General features: G+C 39.9%; 1 protein-coding gene across 7 annotated transcripts in view; it reads right to left on the bottom strand.

Moving 5' to 3' along the window:
- Positions 1-6861: 6861 nt before the first annotated feature.
- The window catches only part of Gria3 (glutamate receptor, ionotropic, AMPA3 (alpha 3)), a 277783-nt gene continuing 271849 nt past the window's right edge, over positions 6862-12795 (bottom strand). For 6 of the 7 annotated variants that reach the window (NR_104053.2, NM_001358361.2, XM_017318546.1 and 3 more), the window contains one exon: positions 6862-9123. The gene's annotated coding sequence lies outside the window, so the exon portion shown is untranslated. The remainder of the gene's footprint in view (positions 9124-12795) is intronic. The other variant, XM_017318545.2, reaches the window with a different exon arrangement.

The following is a 12795-nucleotide window of genomic DNA, read 5'->3' as shown; positions in this document are numbered from 1 at the left end:
GTGCTTCTTACCACAATGATAACACCTCGGAAACTGTAAGCCAGCCTTAACTAAGTGTCCCTTATAAGAGTTTCCTTGGTCATGATGTCTTTTCATAGCAACGAAACCCTAACTAAGACATTTCCTAAAGTGGAACCTCAAAATCCAGTTACAATAGAGGTTAGAGATTAACATTTGAATTTTGGACAGAACACAAATAGCAAAGTATCAGAAGAGATTTGTCAAGAAAGGGTTGTGTAAAGTCACTCTGAACATACCAAGTACACATACTTAAGTTACCGATACAATGAATGCAGATAAAGTAACTCTCCTTACCTACTATTTCTTGTTTTGTGATTTTATTCCCTTTTAATCTAATATCTCCCTGAAAAGGCACAATATTTAAGAATTACTATGTTTCCATTAATAGTTTGGAGTCCTTGTTAGAACGGTTTGTGGTTCTTGTTTCTTGGGGTTTGCACACCTTTCCTTTATGGTAACCCTCCTTAGTTTTGGTCTACATGAATGTAACCATCTTGTATTAGTTGCTTGTTGCTCTGACAATATACCTGAATGAAGAAGCTTAAAGAAGGAAGTTTTCTTTTTCCTCCCACAGTTGGAAGGAATGCTCCCTCATGGTTGGAAAGTCATGGTGTTAGAAATTTGAGGCAGGAAACCTAGTTACCTTCATAATTATGATTAAAAGCATCAGGTGTAACCAGAGTTGGTGTGGACAACATAGGTATCTCTGAAAGTATTTATCAAAAATTTATCAAAAAAAAGTTAATATTGAAGTATTACAGAATCAAGGCTGTTTGATTTTTAAAGTGATGAAACATGGACTGCCCCTTAAATTTTGACTGTCCTAAAAACCTATTTCTGATTTATAATATGCTGCCTGATAAAGTGACACTAGATGTACCAGCTGAGTGTTTAATCTTCCCATCACAGATCAGATTTGAGCATTAACAGGTATTTTCACATACTTGACTTCAATATGCTTAGAGTGAGGAACAAGCAATTAAGTGGGGACTAAAAATGTTGGCCTTTAAGCAATTTGTCATAAATCTTCACAATAAAGAATAAATCAGTGTTTTAAAAAAAAGAAATTTGAGGCAGGTGGTCATACACGTCTGCCGTCAGAAGGTGGGGCGTGATGAGAACATATGCTCCGCTCACTTGTTTCTGGTTTTAGTTTTTGTTTTGGAGGTTAGGGTGCTTCTTTCAACCTCAGTCAACCTAACCTAGATGATCCCTCACGGGCCTGCCTCGAGGCTTGTCCCCTAGCTAACTGCAGATCCTGTCCCACTGACAATCAGTGTTAACCGTCTTTCACATTATGGATCTGGAATTCAAAAGATTCAAAAATCGTCCTCCACTTTTCACTCCACATTCTAGCTATCCACGTTGTTAAACTGACCCATTTGGGTTCTTTTGCCATTATTCTGTGGGTTCTGCTTTTGGGTGAAAGGTTGTTTCCCTCAGATTGTCACATCTACCAATTTTAAAGTCCCTTAGATTTTTTTTCCTTGTACTTAAGCTCCCATGAACAGTCAAGATAGACACTTTTAGAAGGATCTCCAATCACAATGGGGTATGGATGCCAACATACAATAGTTCCTGCATTGGCATTATTGAGTTTGATAAGTTTATGGGATAATTCAAGTAATGGGGTCTTGGACATTTGTATAGGCTGGGTTAGAGCTTTAGGGGAGACTTAAAATAAGGATTTGTGAGGCTTCATAAGATAGATGGATATAGAAACTGTGCAGTATTTCCCAGAAAGAATGTTCAGAGTAGGAAGGAGGATTGTTGTGAAGTCCCAAGAACACTGACATTTAGAGCTAGAAGAACAGAGCTGGGTAGATAGCTTGGTGGATAAAGTACTTGTTTTGCAAAAATGAGGAACTCAGTTAGGTTCTATATGGCCCATGTAAATGCCAGGCACAGCAACCCACAATAATCTCAGCATTCAGTCCAGTAGGCAAAGCCAGAAAACCCCTAGGGCAAGCTGGCCAGGTGAGTCACTGAACTCTGAATTCAAGTGAGCAACTCTGCCTTAGAACAGAAAGCAATTGAGGAAGATATCTGGCATCAACCACGGACTTCCATATATGTGCACCTATATGTGAACATCTTGCATGCATGCATATGAACACACAGAAGCCAAAATAATAAATAAAAATAAAAGAAGAGATAGTAGACCTAGTAGCAAATTAGCAGCAGCCAGGTAGGAGGAAAAGCAGGAAAAGAGTATTGTCCTATAAGTGAAGAGATAGGAGAGGTTAAGAAATGCCAAAACATCTAAAGTTTTATTGGATACACATGACATTGAATCCCAGCTTCACCTCTTATTTCGTTAGTGTAATAATAGGTAAGAACATTGGGAGACATCTGGATTATAAGCTCAGCAATTTGATGCTGAATAGAAAATGTCTTAAAAGACATCAATTACAGATGCTTTCTTTTTCTTTTCTCGAGACAGGTCTCACCAAGAATTCCAGGCTGACCTTGAATTTGAGGTTTTACACCACAGCTACCAAGTGCTATAATTTTGTCTCCATGCCCAGTTTCTTTCTTTTTTTAAAATTAGATATTTTCTTCATTTAGATTTCAAATGCTATCCCCAAAGTCCTGTATAACCCCTCCTGCCCTGCTCCCCAACCCACTCACTCCTACTTCCTGGCCCTGACATTCCCCTGTACTGGGGCATATGATATTTGCAAGACCAAGGGCCTCTTCTCCCATTGATGGCCAACTAGGCCATCCTCTACTACATATGCAACTAGAGACACAGATCTGGGGGATACTGGTTAGTTCATATTGTTGACCCTCCTATAGGGTTGATGATTCCTTTAACTCCTTGGGTATTTTCTCTAGTTCCTTCTTTAGGGGCCCCGTGATCCATCCAATAGCTGACTGTGAGCATCCACTTCTGTATTTGCCAGGCACTGGCATAGCCTCACAAGAGATAGCTATATCAGGGTCCTGTCAGTAAAATCTTGCTGGCATATCCGTGCTCAGTTTCTAAGAACTGAATTCCTAAAGGAGATCCAATCAGATAATGGCCATCAAATGAACCAAGTAGGCACTGGGAGACTTCTTCTATAAACACGCTAGTAAGTATTTTAGATTTTGTGAAAAGTAGTGTTGCATGTAATCGTCTCTGTCATGTATGATGATAAAAGCTGTCATAGGTAACACATACATGAGTGTGTTCAGTATAACTTTGTTAACCAAAACAGGCAGAGACCTGGATTTAACTCATCGATGAAAGTTCACCATGCCTTGTTATTTAATACAGATTACAGTTTATTAATGACCTTGGTGAGGGACATTTCTATAGAACTGGGAGGCAGAAATCATACAGACATAGTTGAGGAAATAGAACTGGAGAGTGCAACAAGCTTTTGTGAAGTTATGCAGTAAGTGTGGACACATGTAAAACCTGGAAGGCTGGCCCATATTTGGAGAGGGATTGAGGTCTCTCAGGGAAATTCTTGCATGGTCAAGAAAGAAGGCTGCAATATTGCCTATATTTAAGCTTTTTGTGAGCTGCCACTAAAGTTTAACTGACTTATTCAGCTTTAATGAGTATTTATTAAGAACATTATAAATCAACAGTTTGACTACAGGAGTGAAGCTCAATGGAAGACTCTGCGGGCTTAATTGTGCCAAAGCTGTTGGCATGGGGCGAGGATTGTTTCTTAGGCTGTCATTATAGGTTCTTTTACACTTCTGTAGCTAGAATAACATGCTCAACAGATAGGCAAACCCCTTTTGCTCAGTGGGTGGGCAGACTGGCAGGAAAGTGGTCTTTCTGAGGTTCTCAGGAGCTGGATGCTTACAGGTGCTTGGTGCTAAGTAAGATTCGGCCTCCCAGAAACGAAAGGGTATTTACTTTTACTCCTTCGACTGTCTTAGGAAGAGCAAGTGTAAAGGAAAGGGCAAAAAAGAGTTCTTTATTCTGGTTTTTTTTTATGACATTTTCTATGAGCAGAGAATTGCACATGAATTGATGAGGATTCTTTTTGATCATCTACTTTGTCACCAAGACTACAGACCTTGAGGGTAAGAATCAAGTTTCCCTCCCCACTCTTCATCCAGTGATCAGAAAAAGACAGCTTATCTCTTCTCATCACCCTACTGGTGATGTTGATTGTAATGACAATGGCTATCAGAAAGCTTGGGACTCTTCTCTCATTTAAATAAGCCCTGAAATCCTCCAGTACAGGGGGTGTGGGAGGGCGGGGGGGGGGGGAATGTTTCAGGATGTGACAGTAGGTTTGAGACACTGACTGATCCTTTATTGCCTCCCTCTGTCTTCACCTGACAACGCTTTTGGAGAGTTCTAAGTGACCACTCACTTCGCTGAGGGTAAATGGGCTTGCCTATGATGGCAAGTCTTAGATAGGCAAGGTGTGTCCTTGCACTTTTAGATCGGGAGGCAGGTGTCACTAATATTTACTGTCACCCACCATCCTAACCCAAGAATAAACCCTTTCTTCAGGATGAAATGAAAGAGGTGAAATATATATTTTTTTCTAGTGCCTTGAGGGTCAGGAAAGAGTACCTGATACAATGCTATATTCTGTTTCCCTGGAATTGTATGCAGGTGGACGACTGTTGAGTTTCATGTCTACTGGATGATATGTAACTAAACTCTTGCCCCCAAAGCTCAGTCCAACAGGGTAAGGACAAGATAGAGGAATAACTCAGTGAGGCTGAAAAGTTGGCTCTAGTTTTGAGATTAACTTCTATTAGTAATAGATTTTGGCTGTCCCTGGGTTACATACAGTCCTTGTGAAATAGCATGTTAATGTGTCTTCTGATTGAATTTGAGTTCTGAGGAATGTTTGCTTCTTGCTTCTTAGTTCATTCTCCATGTCCATCTCTGTGGGTAAGGAACAACTCTTTGCCCTGTCCAGTGGCTGGCTGGCAGTTTATACTATCTTTTGCCCATGATTTCACCAAGAGCTCCTTTAAAGAATTTACCTCTTCTGTTTGAAGATTATTCTGTTGATAGAGTATGACTGGATGTCAGTCATTTAAAAAAAAAACCCTCATTTTGTTTTATGTGTGTTTTGTCTATGCACAACATTCATACCTGGTGCTTGGAGTGACCAGAAGAGAGCATTGGATCCCCTGGGACTAAACTTATGGCCGTGAGTTACCATGTTGGTACTGGGGATCAAACCCAGGTCCTCTGGAAGAGCAACCAGTACTCTCAACCTCTGAGCCGTCTCTTCTGCCCCTATATGGAAGTCTTAATACGATATGGGAACTGAAGCAGAGCTCAAGAGTCATTTTACATTTGTGTTCAGGGGAAAAGAGGCACTTGAAGCTCACTGTCTTTTTGATAGACATGGATGGTAAGTGTAAGCATAATTTTGAGCTACATAGGGTCCAATTGAGAATCACGAAAAGTAAGGGCTTTTGCCTCCCCCTTCCCCCATCCCAGAAAATGATGCATCACTCTCATGGGCACAACACCTGAGATTAGCTTCTTCTTAGAGAGAAGTAATTAGAGGTCCTGTTAAAATAGAAAACTATTATTTGAAAAAATTGGGGCCATCATTTAATACTTGATCTGCTTTTATCAGCACCCCAAGGTGATGATCATCTATTCTTGTCACCGAATCTGCTCCCCAAATAATCAATCTGCTGGTGGGACTGTTACATGTGTTTTAACTAAGGAAAAGAAAAAGAAAGCAGTTGAGGGTTTGTTATTGGGCACTGCGGAGGTGGTTCAAGTTGTTCGGAGCACTTGCTGCTTTTTCAGAGGACCCAGATTCAGTTGCCAACACCTACCTGGTGGATCACAATTGTTTATAAACCAGTTCTAGAGGGGAATCCAATGCTTCTTCTGGTCTCTGAGGCATCAGGCATGTGCATGCTGAGAATATGCAGGCGAAAAACCCATTCATATGCATAAAATACAAATAAATAAATCTTTTAAAAAAGCATTAGTCATATAACAGGTAATCAGCAATTCAGAGAAAAAGGAAAGCAGTAGTAATTATTCTGGAACCTATAGGCCAAGTTGTCCACAGTCTGATTAGACCAGCCTTTTTTGAAAGTCTTCTTTTCCCATTTCTATTTTTCTTCCTTTGCAAGAATTTGTATTACTGGTTCCCTAATTGTCTCTACCTTTATCTCCTTAGCATCTTTCTTGAATTGCTCCCTCTTAAAAAAAATACCCCTCTTTTCCTTCTACCAGCAGCCCCTGTTTTCTAGGGTGACAACCGGATAGACCTGCTCTGTCTTTAACTGGCTTCATTTGTTACATGAAGTTGTAGTCCATGTTCAGAAACTACAAAGCAGGCTGGGCGTGGTGGCGCACGCCTTTAATCCTAGCACTTGGGAGGCAGAGGCAGGCAGATTTCTGAGTTTGAGGCCAGCCTGGTCTACAAAGTGAGTTCCAGGACAGCCAGGGCTATACAGAGAAACTCTGTCTTGAACCCCCCCACCCCCCCCCAAAACCCCAGAAACTACAAACCAGGCTTGACCAGTATAGTCCACTGCATTTTTTCTTTACCCACCAATACTAAATTGGTGACTCTTGATTATTCAATTATATCCAATTCAATTCAAAGGGTTTCCAGTGGGGGAGGGGGAAGAATCCTAAAGGATGCTAGCTGGGGCAAAGAAGGCAAGTCAAACTAATGGAAAATGTGGGAGGATGGCTCAGTGTAGCTGAAGGGCCCTGAGTCTGAGCCCTGACTGATTTGCAGTTGGGATGGGGAGAAACCCAATCCTCATAGTGAGGAGGCTGTTAGAGCACTGGCTGGGCTTCAGATGAGAAGTTAATTAGTGAATAATGACTTCTTGGCATCTGCATCAAGTATACAGCAAGCAGCTAGTCAAAGTGCAGAGACAGAATGCTTTCTTTACAATTTTATTTACAAAATGTATTAAAACTTTGTACATACCTCATGGCAATGAGGTTCGGTAATTATGCCCACACATGCAATTTACACTTTTACGGCCATTAGTTTGCTTGGCAATTTTTCTGTTCACTGAAGTACAGCTTTAACAACAAAAAGAAAAGAAATGGAAAAAAATCCTCAATTGACTACCGCCAAACTCCCATAGCTTGAAGTTAATAGCAGAAATTTGAAGCAATCAACATTTTTTTAAACATGCAAGTTTTTTTTTTTTTAAATAACAAACCAATTTACCCGCTTCTTCATCTCAGTAAAGTTTCCTCTCTGAAAAACTGATTTGAGTCAATAAACATACATTTCTCTTTATACAGTGCCTATGAAAAATGTTTGTGTATAGGTCAGTTGGTTTGTTTTATACAAGTTGATATTCACACAGAGTTAGCTTCCCGCACTGGGACATTATAGCATTCATAAGTTGAAAAATCACAGTTTCATGAAAACAAAACAAAACACAACAGCTTTCTTTTGTGTTCAATACCATTTAAAATCTGACAGGTGAGTTATTTGCTTATGACACACTTTCTGGAATGAAAGTTTATATTACACCTTTCTAGAAATGTTTCATTGGAACGAGACCTCTTCCTTTCTTTTCTAAAGACGAGAGCAAATATGCGCGAGTCAACTAAGCATCTAAGGGTCACACTTGGGAAATGAAGGTGGGCTCCTAATTTGTACAGTCTGGAAACTTTCCAATGCACGTTACTGATGAGAGCATACTACTGAACTACAGAAAGCATACATTGTTATATAGGAGGTAATTAGTGAGCGGAGACTATTTCCTCTGACTGGTCTGATGACGTCAACAGCAGGTTTGCAATTAGTTACTTGAGAGCCCATGGAGCAGTGGGGCGATCTTCAGTTCAGTAGAGAAACTGCTCCAAGCAAGGACCTGGGAGTGATGCTTAGGTCCCTCAGGTTAGCAATAGGTTTAGGAATGCGTCTTAGTCTTTGCAAACTAGAAAAGGACACATGCAGTCTGACGGAGAGCCACAGGCAGGCGGTAACAGGCAACAGCTGGTTAAACAGACCTAGCAAGAGTAAAGTCAGATTGAGAACTGTGGTCTGAACCCACTGGCCTGCCTTGCAACACGGTTCTGTCTCCGTGTTGTACACTTAGGCATACTTAGCAGAGAAAGCAGAGCTAAACACAGTGTTGTTTCTGAGAAAGATATTCCAAACACGTCTGGGAGAATAGGCAGCACTTCCCTCACCTCAGTGCTTACTATTCAACTACTCAGCTATATTGACTTAAAATGCACACGGAATTAAGAAAAACAGATCTATCTGTGGGCTGTAATTCCAGGCTTCTTGGAAAGCTCCGGGATCCGTTTTAGGAAAGCACCGAGAGGTAAGCCTGACAGTGCCCTGCCCCATGCTACACACAGATGTCAATTTCAAAGGCTCTATTAATCCCTTCACCTCCACTATGGGGAGTTCTCCAAACATTTTTTTTTTTGTCACAAAACCATTGCAAGAACACTAAGTCACCATTCAGTCTCTTTCCCAAAGCATTTGAATTTTCTTAAGTGTCACATTTACATTCTAAAGATTTACACAATTCAGCAACATCAAAAGGAAATAGGGTGCACAGAACATCACCACCAACAGGAAATACCAAAAACATCTGATCAGCAGATCCTAGAAGAAATGCCAGTCTGTCTGCCCGAACACTGGGAGACAGATTTCTTTTATTTTAAATCAGGAGGAATTATTTCTTTTAGCTAAGATGGGTCTATTTTGCTGAATTAGAATAAATTTGTATGTGTGAATGTGTATACATAAGTGAGTGTGTGTGTGTGTGTGTGTGTGTGTGTGTTTGTGTGTGTGTTAACGAACATGGTTTCGTATACTGTGCAGTGGTATCAAAGAATGGCTTTTGTTGAATTAATGTTTTTAATAAGAATTTTTTTCGCATACTGGAATCTTGCATGTCCATTTTTTGTTGGTTTTATTTTAATTTTTTTTCAAGCAAAGCAAAAAGATTTCAATGATGGTTTGCATTGTCGCAAGTCTCAGAGTGTTCCATAAGGCACTGAAGGAAAAAAAAAATCAGTTTTTCCTATTGAAAGGTCATTGCACCATCAGCAATATTCGTGTCATGCCCGACACCAAGGAGAGTGAAATCTGGCTCAGGATCCTTGAAGCAGCCACGTTTTCAGTGATTTCCTCTCATTGCATGCTTCCGGTGGGAAGGGATCTGCAAAAGGCAAGGGGACATTGTAGTATGAATGGACTTTTATTGGGAACCAAGACATTTATTAATGGCTCTGTTGACACTGGACAAAAAAAGTGACTGTTTTCTTAAATTGCCATTACTGGGGCCATCTTCCACCCCCAGTTTGGTAGGAAATAGGTCTGGTTAAAATTTTCAACTGGGTGCAGGTACTTTGGAATAGATTAATTAGGGTGGTTTTCTAGCATATGCATGGATTTTACTAACATGCAGGAAGTCTAACTCAAGACTTTAATCACTCAAGGTGTAGGTATGTTAGAAAGCTTTAGTGGCATTTTAATATAGTCAGGACAAATGCACTGCAACGTATATTCTGATTGCAGATGTGACAGGGATTGTTTACCTAGGACAGAGGGTACACAATGGTCTGGCTTACTGAATTCAAATCCATTTTGAACATGAGGACAAAGATTATTATTTGTTCCTTGACTGGGGACTGCTCATTTCTCTTAATACCTTCAACCTCAGTGTTTAAAGTCTGAAAGTAACACAGGGAGTTTAAAGGGATAGCACATTCTAGAAAACAGGCAAAAGCAGTGATACCCATGAAACAGCTTGGCATCTATAGGTGCTTTGCCTTGAAATTAGGGGCCCGATTGAGAGGGTGCTGATAATGCCCTCGTTTTCATGGCCTCGACTAGATGCAGGGGATTCTTTGCTCCTGAGTCTGTCTCCTGTTGGCTCACATCCTTTCTCAGCCACCTTTCCCTGTACACTAACAGAACATTCATGTTTTCTCTTGAGTGAACCCTGAAGCTAGGTTGAATGAATGACATCATTATCTACCTCTGGTCCTAGAATTAACATATGTATGAGAATGCAAAGAGCCAAAAGATTAACATGAAAGTAGGAAAAGCTCTTCTTTGGTACTCCCCCAGATCCAGAGTCTCTCTCTCTCTCTCTCTCTCTCTCTCTCTCTCTCTCTCTCTCTCTCTCTCTCTCTCTCCCTTGCCCTCTCCCTCTCTCCCTCTCCCCCCCTCTCTCCTTCTCTTCCTCTTCTCTTTCCCTCCCCTCCCCTCCCACCTCTCTTCTTCTCTGTCTCTTTCTCTCCTTCCCTCCATCCTTCCATCCTTTCCTTCCTTGCTTTCTTTCTTTCTTCTTGCCAATGGGATAGCCTTATCTGGCCCCATAACTCTAAGAAAGTGACTTGACTTCTCAGTGACTGTTTCCTGCTCTTAAATGGTAGGAAGGGAAACAGCACTGGTACTCAGATAAAAGCTCTCTGAGGAAAAAGAACTTCACCCTCTCAGTTATTCAAAAAAATTTTCTTCACTTGACATAAAATTAGTTTTTGTTTCTTCTTCAAGATCCCTTAAGCTGGAAAAAACTCTCCAGCAGGAATGTCTATGCAAGTTGGACCTGATGGCTCACATCTATGATCTCACTATTCAAGCTGAGACAGGGGGATTTCTGTGGGTTTTAGCTCATTCTAGGTTATTAGGTAAGCTCCTGTCTCAACCTTTCACCCACTCAAAGAATACCTACATATACGCTATTTAAGGAATCTTGATACCTTGGAAAATAACAGTATTTCATAGGATGGAATAGTATAGACCTAGAGGAAAAATGGAACTTTCTCGAAATTACAGGCTTGTTGTGTCCTTGCATATGAGATGGATTTCAAAAACATTCCTGAAGAAGCCAAAGAAGCTAACTGTAGTTTTCAATACACACACACACACACACACACACACACACACACACACACATATATGTACATATATACATATGTGTGTGTGTGTGTGTGTGTGTGTGTGTGTGTGTGTGTGTGTGTCTGTATGGAGTATATGGAGTGCAGTGCATAAGAAGTACGGCATGGAGGGTCTACAAACTTTTTCAAGATGGTTTTTAATAATATATGTTAATTATTTTTGTACATGTTTTGTCTGCGTGAATATAAGTGCACCACATATATGCAGTGCTCATGGAGGCAGAAGAGGGCATTGACTCCCCTGCAACTGGAGTTACAGTTGGTTGTGAGCTGCCATGTGGGTGCTGGGAACTGAACACTGGTCCTCTGCAAGAGCAACAAGTGCTCTAAACTATTGAGTCATCCGATGGCCTGCATGGACAGCTGTGTAATAAACTAATCATCTCTTGTCAAATTGACAAAATCTAACTAAGGGTTCAAATTTCCTGAAGACTATCAGGCTATAGATGGAGAAGTCAGGAAGAGGTAAGTCTGGTTTAGTAAAGAGGAAGAAAGGCTTCACTTTACACTTGAATCTGCCACTACCTAGTTGAATAGCTTTAGACAAGCCACTTGTTGTATCTGAGTTTTAGGTACCAGAGGGGAAATACTGCCTGATCGATTTTTATTACAACCCAGGGAATAGATGTGACAGAACATGGAAAACTGCTATATATTCTTAAGGCGTACTAAATAGTTGGACTTCAACTCCTTGGGGTTTGCAGTAATTATGCTAGATTGAAATTGTTCCTGTACTGTCCTACAAAAAAAAAAAAAAAAAAAAAAAAAAAAGCAAATGATATGCCCCCAACTGAATTATATCATCAACTCAAAGCACTAGCACATGAGAACATTAACTGATTACATGCTAATAGTGCTAATGACAGATGAACTTATGGGTTGAACATTCACTAGTGGGAACAATTTGTTAACAGGTTAGTTCATTGTACGGAGTGTGTAGTAGCTGAAGGCTGCAGTCTACAGGACAACAGGACAACGAGCAACTTCTTCAAGTAAGATCATGTTTTCCATGGTAATAACAAATGATTTGTTTGGATAAAATGTTTAAAAATTAACTAAATTTAGATTTATTAGGTTATATATAAGAAGGTCAACATATAGAAATTGGAATATATTGACATTTACTGGTAGGGTTAAAGTTAGCCAGCTAAAATAAGGTATAGGAAGTTGCTAATTGTTATGTTCTACTTTTGATAGGCACATCAGTAAGGCAAATGTACTTGGAAGGTGGTAAGACTTTATCCTTTTATATACTTGTAGAATGGAAGCATTATTTGAATCCATGCTTGCCTTTAAATTTAGATGCATTATTGGTAGTCAGGTTTTCCTAAGTATTAATTTTGATTTGGTCACCAGCAAGTAACCTAGACCCTTACTTACCTGAGCACCATCAGTTCCAAGGAAGGGATAACAAAGGGACTCAAAATTAAGAAATTTGTTTCATGCTTCCACTGCTTAATTAAAACAACCACTACTTCTTCATGGAAGGACTTCCCTACATGAGGTGGCAGGACCTTGCTTCTTTTTCCTAGTTTAAACCTCAGTTCCAGAATATCTGATTTCTCTAGAATTATACTGTCTAACATGGCAGCCATGGGCACATGTGACTACTAAATATTTGGCATGTTGCTAGTATCACTTGGGTATTCCCTAAGTATAGAAGCACCCCAAATTTCAAAGATTAGTATAAATAAAAGAACATAAAACATCTCATTCATTTTCAATATTATTGTGTAAGTGACAAATCGAAATATTTTGGGTATCTTGACTTCAATGAAATGCATGATTAAGATTAACTGCATTTCTTTTATTTTTAACTCTGTAACTAACAGTTAAATGTTATTCATGTGGGTCACACGTGTCACTCACATATATTTGCATTGAATAATACTGCTTAAGAATGTATTTTTTCCTTTCATGTCACA

The sequence above is a fragment of the Mus musculus genome, chromosome X (genome assembly GCF_000001635.26).
Source record: "Mus musculus strain C57BL/6J chromosome X, GRCm38.p6 C57BL/6J".
NCBI classification, from domain to species: domain Eukaryota; kingdom Metazoa; phylum Chordata; class Mammalia; order Rodentia; family Muridae; genus Mus; species Mus musculus.
This window is presented reverse-complemented; position numbering and strand designations above follow the sequence as displayed.